This window comes from Scyliorhinus torazame, chromosome 14, assembly GCF_047496885.1.
Source record: "Scyliorhinus torazame isolate Kashiwa2021f chromosome 14, sScyTor2.1, whole genome shotgun sequence".
In the NCBI taxonomy this organism is placed as follows: domain Eukaryota; kingdom Metazoa; phylum Chordata; class Chondrichthyes; order Carcharhiniformes; family Scyliorhinidae; genus Scyliorhinus; species Scyliorhinus torazame.
The window spans coordinates 223,646,885-223,656,795 of record NC_092720.1 but is presented as its reverse complement, the minus strand read 5'-3'; the positions used below and the strand labels follow the sequence as shown (position 1 = coordinate 223,656,795).

The 9,911-nt window shown below is 45.3% G+C and overlaps 1 long non-coding RNA gene across 1 annotated transcript in view; it reads right to left on the bottom strand.

Annotated features, from left to right (window-relative positions):
• Positions 1–3,625: 3,625 nt before the first annotated feature.
• The window catches only part of LOC140390577 (uncharacterized), a 61,325-nt gene continuing 55,039 nt past the window's right edge, over positions 3,626–9,911 (bottom strand). Inside the window, exon 3 of the long non-coding RNA XR_011934661.1 lies at positions 3,626–3,901. This is a non-coding gene — a long non-coding RNA (uncharacterized lncRNA). The remainder of the gene's footprint in view (positions 3,902–9,911) is intronic.

Sequence of the window (9,911 nt, the reverse complement as noted above, 5' to 3'; positions counted from 1 at the left end):
AGTAGTTTACGAACAGATTTAACTTTCAAAATACGTTGATGGTTTCTTGCTCAAAGCAAAAACAGCTTGCGCAGACTTTTAAGAGTTAGAGTGGAAATATGAAAATAAGAAATAAGGATAGCGAGTAGTTAGGTAAATAGTATAGAGTAATCCCGGGATGGAAAATGGCTGCCCGGACCTCTATCTTTAAGGGAAATGTTATCAGTCTGACTCTATCTGTCCCTGCCCCTGCAATGTGCTAATTGGCTTGGATGAGTCTCAAATGCATTTGGTTGGATGGTCAGTTGTCAATCATCAATATGCAACATCGCTATAGATATGTTGCTTTTTAGATGCCTGCCGTGTGTTGGAATGTGATTTATGCCTTTAATCAGCTCTGGGTTCTACTGGTTTTTCTGCTGACGGTGCTACACTATTCATATTTGGAACAATGGTGGATTCATGTTGGCATGGTGCTTATTTTGACCTTGATCAGATTGTGGTACAGTTTAATACTTTTAATGAAACTCATGTTAACTTCTGCAATTCTGTTCATTAGGACAACGGACAGTTTATAATGTCAATTTAACTTTCCAGTAGAAATGTTGTATTTGTTTCCCGCTAGCCTGTGGATGTTTCAAATTCTGTGCTTTTGTTACGGCAAGCTGCATGTTTTTGTAACCTTTACCTGTCAGAAATAGCTGGTTCCCTTCAGGGGCTCTGTGACATGCTATGATCGTGAGGGAAGAGGTCAGCTCCTGGACTGACCACCTGACGGAAGACCATAAGACTGTATTAGAGGCGAAAATATTCACACGAAAGCCTGAGTATAAGTGAAAAAAAAAAACAGTTTATTATGTCAGAATTCTGGGAGAAAAGGCCTGAGGCTCTGCAGCCTATTGACAGCACCTTCTCTCACTTGAGCTAAGGCTCACACGGGTTAATATACAGATTCAAGGGGCGGAATTAGTTGTATTCTCATTTACATACAATCAATCAACTATATTCGCGTCACACTCCATTACATGCAGTCAATCAATTTTCATAGCATCCCAGTTATCACATATATGGTTAAAGTTGGTGTTGTCTTACCCGCCCCTAACTTCATGCAAAAGTCACTCAAGACTAACATAATGATGGCCTGTCTGCAGCTGGGGTCCTTGAGCTTATCAAGGACACATTGCATGTCTTGTTCTGTGAAGCTGTTATCAGCGGCTGTTGAAATACTCCCAAGGTTCTCGTGAGGTAGTTTATACAGCTCGTAACTTATTGCTAAAGAAAAGTGGCTAGTTCAGCCATTTTATGTCTTTAGTATTACTTTAAAAGCTAACAGCCATTTTGTGTCCTTTCTGATATTAACAGCATTGTGTATACACTATCTATTTCTACAAATTGCTTCTTCTAAACCGGCAGCTAAGCCAATGAGTACCTTTTGTCTCATCAGAACTATTCAAAAGTAATATGGGAGCACAAATGTAGTTACAGAGCCACCTATAATTTATATCATAGTCCAGTATCACAAAGTTTTCTCCAACACTTCCCCCTTTTAGTTTTGGAAGAAGTTTACTGAATCCCAGATGACCACAATGATTCGATATGAGGGCAGCAGGTGCGTTTAATCCGGCCTTTGGGGCATGTAGCCTCCCAGACGTTCCGTTCGTACACCGTGCAGGTGATTCAATGATCACCCCTCAAACAAACCCACATATGTCACATTTAATGTCTTGATATCAATCATTCCTGCCTCCCTGACTAACTCTGCTGTCTGTCATTAAATGATGTTGTTCATCGCAGTTTTCAAGTAAGCTCATCTAACGGTCCCACACTCGCTGCCACTAACTGTCCTCTGTGTGGGTCTGGGTGCTTTTTTCGTCAAGCATGGATTTTTCGTTAACTGGTGGTAAAGCTTAACTGATTGACCGACCTTGGGTCTTCGATCCCTCAGAGTTTCTGCAAGATGTGGGACCATCTCTGGCTCTTTATAATCCTAACTCAAATGATCCTCGCTCGGCCTATAGTGGTGGGCCTAAGGGGGGGGCAAAAGTTATAGCGATAGGAGGTTACGGGGGTGGAGACGCAGTGTTTCCTTTTCCTCCGTAAACGTAAAATGCACGGAGGCAGGTGTAATCTCTGAGACGCAACCATGAGTCCTGATTAACCCACATTCGTCCAACTCTCCCTGTCCCACCGGGTGGGGCAACGTGAGGGAGATCCCATATATTATCCCTGCGTATAGCAGAGGTCTCGATGAGATAGTACCTGAGGGAGGGGTTAGCCTGTATGATTCCAATGTCCTCCAGTTGGTTGTGAGGGTATGGCCCTGAGTCCGGTGTGATGATCGGGATTATCAGGACCATCTCCACCCCTGTCATCTCGTCCATTTTGCAGTTGGAGATCGCTGAGTATATTCTGGTTACTCCCCTCAGAGTACGGTTGTCCAGCGTCCCTTGCCATTCGGCTAGCTTAGCCAGTAGCGTGCTGTCTATTCAATCAGGCACCTCCCCCCTTTAGATCAGATCAAGGTTGTGGCCTAGCTACCCTGTCCGAGCCTTCCGGCTGTCTCCCTTTCTCGGTCGATGGGTTTGTTAATTATTGTCTTAGTGTGTGTCCCTAACACTGTTGTCCTATTCAATTGTATATCCAGGCCCTCTTCCCCAAGCTGGCTAGACCTTTCTCTGCTTTCGCTAATATTCTCTTCTTTATTCCTGTACGTTGTTCCACCTTTGTATTTAACCTTCGTATGTCGAGTGACTTTACCATCGAAGTTTCTGTGTTCAGTCAAGTCACTGCATCATTGAATCTGCCTCTTCTAACCCCGTGTGGGTCATGCCCTCAAAATCTAGTGGCACCCGTGTCATTGGCAGCCTGCTTCATAACAACCTTACTTAAAACACGTTACATATTCATTTAATATTATAAACTGTACCGGAATCCGCGAGAAGTACAGACACAACGGGCGAAATTCTACCCCAACGTCGCGATGTCCGCCGACTGGCGCCAAAAACAGCTCCAATCAGACGGGCATCGCGCCGGCCCAAAGGTGCGGAATGCTCCGCATCGTTGGCGGCCGAGCCCCAACATTGAGGGGCTAGGCCGGCGCCGGAGGGATTTCCGCCCCGCCAGCCGGCGGAAATGGCGTTTGGTGCCCCGCCAGCTGGCGCGGAAATGCGGCGCATGCGCGGGAGCGTCAGCGGCCGCTGTCAGCTTCCCGCGCATGCGCAGTGGGGAGAGTCTCTTCCGCCTCCGCCTTGGTGGAGGCCGTGGCGGAGGCGGAAGGGAAAGAGTGCCCCCACGGCACAGGCCTGCCCGCGGATCGGTGGGCCCCGATCGCGGGCCAGGCCACCGTGGGGGGCACCCACCGGGGTCAGATCGCCCCGCGCCCCCCCCCAGGACCCCGGAGCCCGCCCACGCCGCCTGGTCCCGCCGGTAAATACCAGCTTTGATTTACGCCGGCGGGACGGGCAATTTCTGGGCGGGACTTCGGCCCATCAGGGCCGGAGAATTGAGCGGGGGGGTCCCGCTGACCGGCGCGGCCCGATTCCCGCCCCCGCCCAATCTCCGGCACCGGAGACTTCGGCGGGGGCGGGATTCACGGCGTCCAACGGCCATTCTCCGACCCGGCGGGGGGTCGGACAATGACGCCCAATGTTTATACCCATCTGCTGTCTTTCCCCGAATGTACCTGCAGCCACACATTAAAATAGGTTCTTCCATTGTTCCAGTCTCTGGCTGCTGGGACGCACATCTCGTCAATAAAATAATACAGAGCACCATAGTTCATATAGCTACGTTCAGCCTGTGTCCGTTGTGAAATCAGTGATGTTCCTGCGCTCTTGTGTGCTTGTGGTTGTTCTGAGATCTCAGGAGCCCTCACGAGTCCCCCAGCTGCTGCTGTCGTTCGAGCCTTTCCTGAATGTTTAACCTAAAAATTTAAAGGAAAAGTGGGAAAGTGTCCTGGTCGTCCCCAGGTGTTCGGTGTTGCCCGTATAAAGCTTTTCCTGTATGGGCCGAACAGGTGGGTTATTCAGGGGTTAGTAGTTCTCGTATATCACACCCTTTTCATATCTATTTTCCTCGTGGTTACGCGCCTGATTCTGTTGCGCTTGAACCCGGCCCCGACGGGCTTGTGCCTGTTTAATTAGCCAGTTTACAATAACTCAACTCTCTCAAATTCCTGAAGCTACTGCAAATATTGTCCACTTGCAGTTACTTGTAAAGTAAAACACAAAAGATCCATTCTGCTTGGGGCAGAGTGGGTTAGCTGATCTCAATATATCTGACAAATCAAAACTTAAGATTTGTAAGTTCCAATTAAAAATACATCTTCAGCTGTTTTTTTAAATTACTTTATCAGAATTACAAAGCCAGACTCTCAGAGTGTGGGATAGGGGCGAACCCCTAATCCAGCTCCTCGCCTGCTCCAGAAAGCAATTCAACTGAATCCAAATTCATGGTCCCCACAAGAGATACCAAATCCAGGCATTAACAAGCACGGGTCAGTTCTCTGCTGGTTTGAAAAGAGGTGGAGTAAGAGTTCCCTACAGTAACCTCATTTGAAGCCTACTTGTGACAATAAGCGATTTACATTTTGTCACCACCCTTCTTTTGTTTAAACAAGAAACATGATCATGAACATATTTTATTTACCCATCTGTCCTTCACACTTAATTCTGCAATCTCAGAATTAATACATCTGTGTTGTGTCAGGGAAGTTTTAACCCTGGACTAATCCAATGCCGGATTGGTCATCTGTATTGCAACTATCCTAACTTCCAATGAACACCATAAAATTAATATTTTCTTATTCTTAATATGTGATTTTGTACCCTGATTAAAATTCCTCGTGTATCAAAATTACCCTGGAAATGTCAATGATAACATTTGAAAAGAAAAATTTGTTAATTACACTCAAACTATGATCTTTAAATCACAATGTCAGGCGACACCCAAATATCACCACACCCACAAAGAAAAGCTAGCACTTCAGTGCTTTAACCAAAATAACTTGGGTAAAAATCCTTCTGGTTCCTATTCTGAAGTTCCAAATTATAAACTCAAGGTTATGTCTCAGAAGTTAAATCTTAGCAGAGATATCTGAACATTCACAGACCAAACGCACACATTCCCCGAGCTCGCAAGTATCAAGAGTTCACTGTTAGCCCTCTCTCGTGGCTGCAGATTCTCAAAGAGACAGCAGTTTCACAATCGCTTAATTAAAATACTGAACAAGATACTCCATTTTCCTTCATCATAAAACTTTATCGGTGGTATTCCATATAAGTCAATTTCCGCTGATTGATTTTCTAGGCATTAGCTATTCTTAGCGACGTTTATTTTCTGTGCAGGTGGCCTGCTTGCTGAAATGGTTACATTTTTGTACCGAACCGAAGGAGGTGGAGAACTTGGAATGATGCCCTTTGCGTCTGTTACATGACCTCAAACATTATTTATTCTTTGCTTTAATGTTACTGAAATTTCTTTCGTGTTCTTAAAACTGAATTCAATTTTCAATGTTCGCTACTTAACCAGTGTTTGAAAGAGATATTACTGGGTTTGTTTTTTTGATTCAAATGAATTGAATTACTGCCCAGTTTATCTGGACGGCTTGAAAGGCTTAATCTCAAACTGAAAACCGATCTCGCAGATTTGAAACGATCTGAAGTTCTTCTAGACAAGAATCCATTGTTAAGTTTCTAACCTTAATCTTGTATTGACTTTACTCCCCTTTTTTTGTTTTGGAGGGGGATTTGTCACCCTCCGATATTTCTGAACAAAAAGCCCCTTTTTATTTTTACTGTGCCGCAGTGTCTAATTAAAATCCACCCGACTTCTACTTTTATTAATTGGGTTACAACGTTTCTGGGACATTGTACCTTCCCCTCTTCATTCCTCAATGACCACGAGGTCTGATCTTTTGGATTTTTACTTTATTTGATTTTTTTTTCTTTCTTTTCCTTTGGACATGTCTAAATTTTTAGTTAATATAAAATGTCCATCCCCAGGGAGCCTGTTTCTTTCCCCCTCTCCTTGAGATGTTCCAGGAATGCTGCGTGATCTTTTGGGCTAGTTGAGTTAGAATTCCTGCAATGTTTACAGTTCCCTTTCTTTACCCTACAGTCCTTAGCCGCAATTGTAGCAGTTTCCTGTGATTCTCTGCCGGTTTGCACAATCTGTACTGCCGCTATCTTTCCTCGCTTTATTTCTATGCGTAAAATGATTTGGGGTGAATGTGGGAGAGTGAGACTAGCCTGTTCTTCAAACGGTGTGAAGGCTTTATACCTGTCATTTACACTATTAGCGTAACGCTGCACGGGGGTGCACTTAATTTCAGTCATTTGTTCTTCTAACTGGTGAACTAAGATGACTCCTGTCTTATTTGTCTTAACCCACTTTTCTTTGTTCTACGGGGGCTGCACGGGATCCCACCCATCTCTGATCATTGTTTTTCTGTACCAGAGTATTTTGCTCTTGTCCGTACGCCAGACCCATGGATCCTCGGGGGACCCCAGAAAAGCGGGCTCATGCCTCCCTTTTCCATGATGTGTTAACCGTGTCATCGCTATCACCTGCTTATCCGGTGTGCCTAGGCGACTGTGCTCAGAGGCTTTTACCTATCGTCCACTCCCGGAGAGTGGTGGTCCTGGCTTGGCAATGTCACGGCAAATTCCGCAACCGTTGACGCTCAACAGTCTGTGCGTCTCGGATTCATAAGACCATAAGACATAGGAGCGGAAGTAAGGCCATTCGGCCCATCGAGTCCACTCCACCATTCAATCATGGCTGATTTCAACTCCATTTACCCGCTCTCTCTCCATCGCCCTTAATTCCTCGAGAAATCAAGAATTTATCAACTTCTGTCTTAAAGACACTCAACGTCCCGGCCTCCACCGCCCTCTGTGGCAATGAATTCCACAGACCCACCACTCTCTGGCTGAAGAAATTTCTCCTCATCTCTGTTCTAAAGTGACTCCCTTTTATTCTAAGGCTGTGCCCCCGGGTCCTAGTCTCCCCTGCTAATGGAAACAACTTCCCTACGTCCACCCTATCTAAGCCATTCATTATCTTGTAAGTTTCTATTAGATCTCCCCTCAACCTCCTAAACTCCAATGAATATAATCCCAGGATCCTCAGACGTTCATCGTATGTTAGGCCTACCATTCCTGGGATCATCCGTGTGAATCTCCGCTGGACCCGCTCCAGTGCCAGTATGTCCTTCCTGAGGTGTGGGGCCCAAAATTGCTCACAGTATTCTAAATGGGGCCTAACTAATGCTTTATAAAGCTTCAGAAGTACATCCCTGCTTTTATATTCCAAGCCTCTTGAGATGAATGACAACATTGCATTTGCTTTCTTAATTACGGACTCAACCTGCAAGTTTACCTTTAGAGAATCCTGGACTAGGACTCCCAAGTCCCTTTGCACTTCAGCATTATGAATTTTGTCACCGTTTAGAAAATAGTCCATGCCTCTATTCTTTTTTCCAAAGTGCAAGACCTCGTACTTGCCCACGTTGAATTTCATCAGCCATTTCTTGGACCACTCTCCTAAACTGTCTAAATCTTTCTGCAGCCTCCCCACCTCCTCCATACTACCTGCCCCTCCACCTATCTTTGTATCATCGGCAAGCTTAGCCAGAATGCCCCCAGTCCCGTCATCTAGATCGTTAATATATAAAGAGAACAGCTGTGGCCCCAACACTGAACCCTGCGGGACACCACTCGTCACCGGTTGCCATTCCGAAAAAGAACCTTTTATCCCAGCTCTCTGCCTTCTGCCTGACAGCCAATCGTCAATCCATGTTAGTACCTTGCCTCGAATACCATGGGCCCTTATTTTACTCAGCAGTCTCCCGTGAGGCACCTTATCAAAGGCCTTTTGGAAGTCAAGATAGATAACATCCATTGGCTCTCCTTGGTCTAACCTATTTGTTATCTCTTCAAAGAACTCTAACAGGTTTGTCAGGCACGACCTCCCCTTACTAAATCCATGCTGACTTGTCCTAATCTGACCCTGCACTTCCAAGAATTTAGAAATCTCATCCTTAACAATGGATTCTAGAATCTGGCCAACAACCGAGGTTAGGCTAATTGGCCTATAATTTTCCATCTTTTTCCTTGTTCCCTTCTTGAACAGGGGGGTTACAACAGCGATTTTCCAATCCTCTGGGACTTTCCCTGACTCCTGTGACTTTTGAAAGATCATAACTAACACCTCCACTATTTCTTCAGCTATCTCCTTAAAAACTCTAGGATGTAGTCCATCTGGGCCCGGAGATTTATCAATTTTTAGACCTCTTAGTTTCTCTAGCACTTTCTCCTTTGTGATGGCTACCATATTCAACTCTGCCCCCTGACTCTCCGGAATTGTTGGGATATTACTCATGTCTTCTACTGTGAAGACTGACGCAAAGTACTTATTCAGTTCCTCAGCTATTTCCTCGTCTCCCATCACTAGATTACCAGCGTCATTTTGGAGCGGCCCAATGTCTACTTTTGCCTCCCGTTTGTTTTTAATGTATTTAAAGAAACTTTTACTATCATTCCTAATGTTACTGGCTAGCTTACCTTCATATTTGATCCTCTCTTTCCTTATTTCTCTCTTTGTTATCCTCGGTTTGTTTTTGTAGCCTTCCCAATCTTCTGACTTCCCACTACTCTTTGCCACATTATAGGCTTTCTCTTTTGCTTTGATGCATTCCCTAACTTCCTTTGTCAGCCATGGCTGCCTAATCCCCCCTCTGACAACCTTTCTTTTCTTTGGGATGAACCTCTGTACTGTGTCCTCAATTACTCCCAGAAACTCCTGCCATTGCTGTTCTACTGTCTTTCCCACTAGGCTCTGCTCCCAGTCGATTTTCGTCAGTTCCTCCCTCATGCCCCTGTAGTTACCTTTATTTAACTGTAACACCTTTACATCTGATTCTACCTTCTTTCTTTCAAATTGGAGATTGAATTCGACCATATTATGATCACTGCCTCCTAAGTGTTCCCTTACTTTAAGATCTTTAATCAAGTCTGGCTCATTACATAACACTAAGTCCAGAATGGCCTGTTCCCTCGTGGGCTCCATCACAAGCTGTTCCAAAAAGCCCTCCTGTAAACATTCAATGAATTCCCTTTCCTTGGGTCCACTGGCAGCATTATTTACCCAGTCCACCTGCATATTGAAGTCCCCCATGATCACTGTGACCTTGCCTTTCTGACATGCACTTTCTATTTTGTGGTGCATTTTGTGCCCCCGGTCCTGACCACTGTTAGGAGGCCTGGACATAACTCCCATTATGTTTTTTTTGCCTTTGTGGTTCCTCAACTCTACCCACACAGACTCCACATCATCTGACCCTATGTCGTTTAGTGCTATTGATTTAATTTCATTCCTAATTAACAAGGCAACCCCGCCCCCTCTGCCCACCTCTCTGTCTTTTCGATAGGTTGTGAATCCCTGGATGTTTAAATGCCAGTCCTGAACCCCCTGCAACCACGTCTCTGTGATGCCTACCACATCATACCTGCCAGTCACAATCTGGGCCACAAGCTCATCTACCTTGTTCCGTACACTGCGCGCATTTAAATATAGCACCTTTAATTCTCTATTGTTTTCTTAGTGTGGTGGACCTTGGTTTACTGAGCCTTTCCCTACACTGTGTCATATTTTGTGGGATGGGGACAATCGTAACCACTCTTGAGTTTTGTCTGTTCGTGTTTTTTTGTATTCCGAAGCAGCTACGCTCCCCGCTGATTACTTCACCTCTTGGTTCCCTGACTTTCGCTTCCCCCCCAATCTTTAGTTTAAAGTCCTATTGACCACCCTATTTACTCTTTTCGCCAGGACACTGGTCCCAGCTCGGTTCAGGTGGAGACCATCCCAACGGTATAGGTCCCCCCTGTCCCAAAACTGATGCCAGTGTCCCATGAAAAGGAACCCCTCTTTCC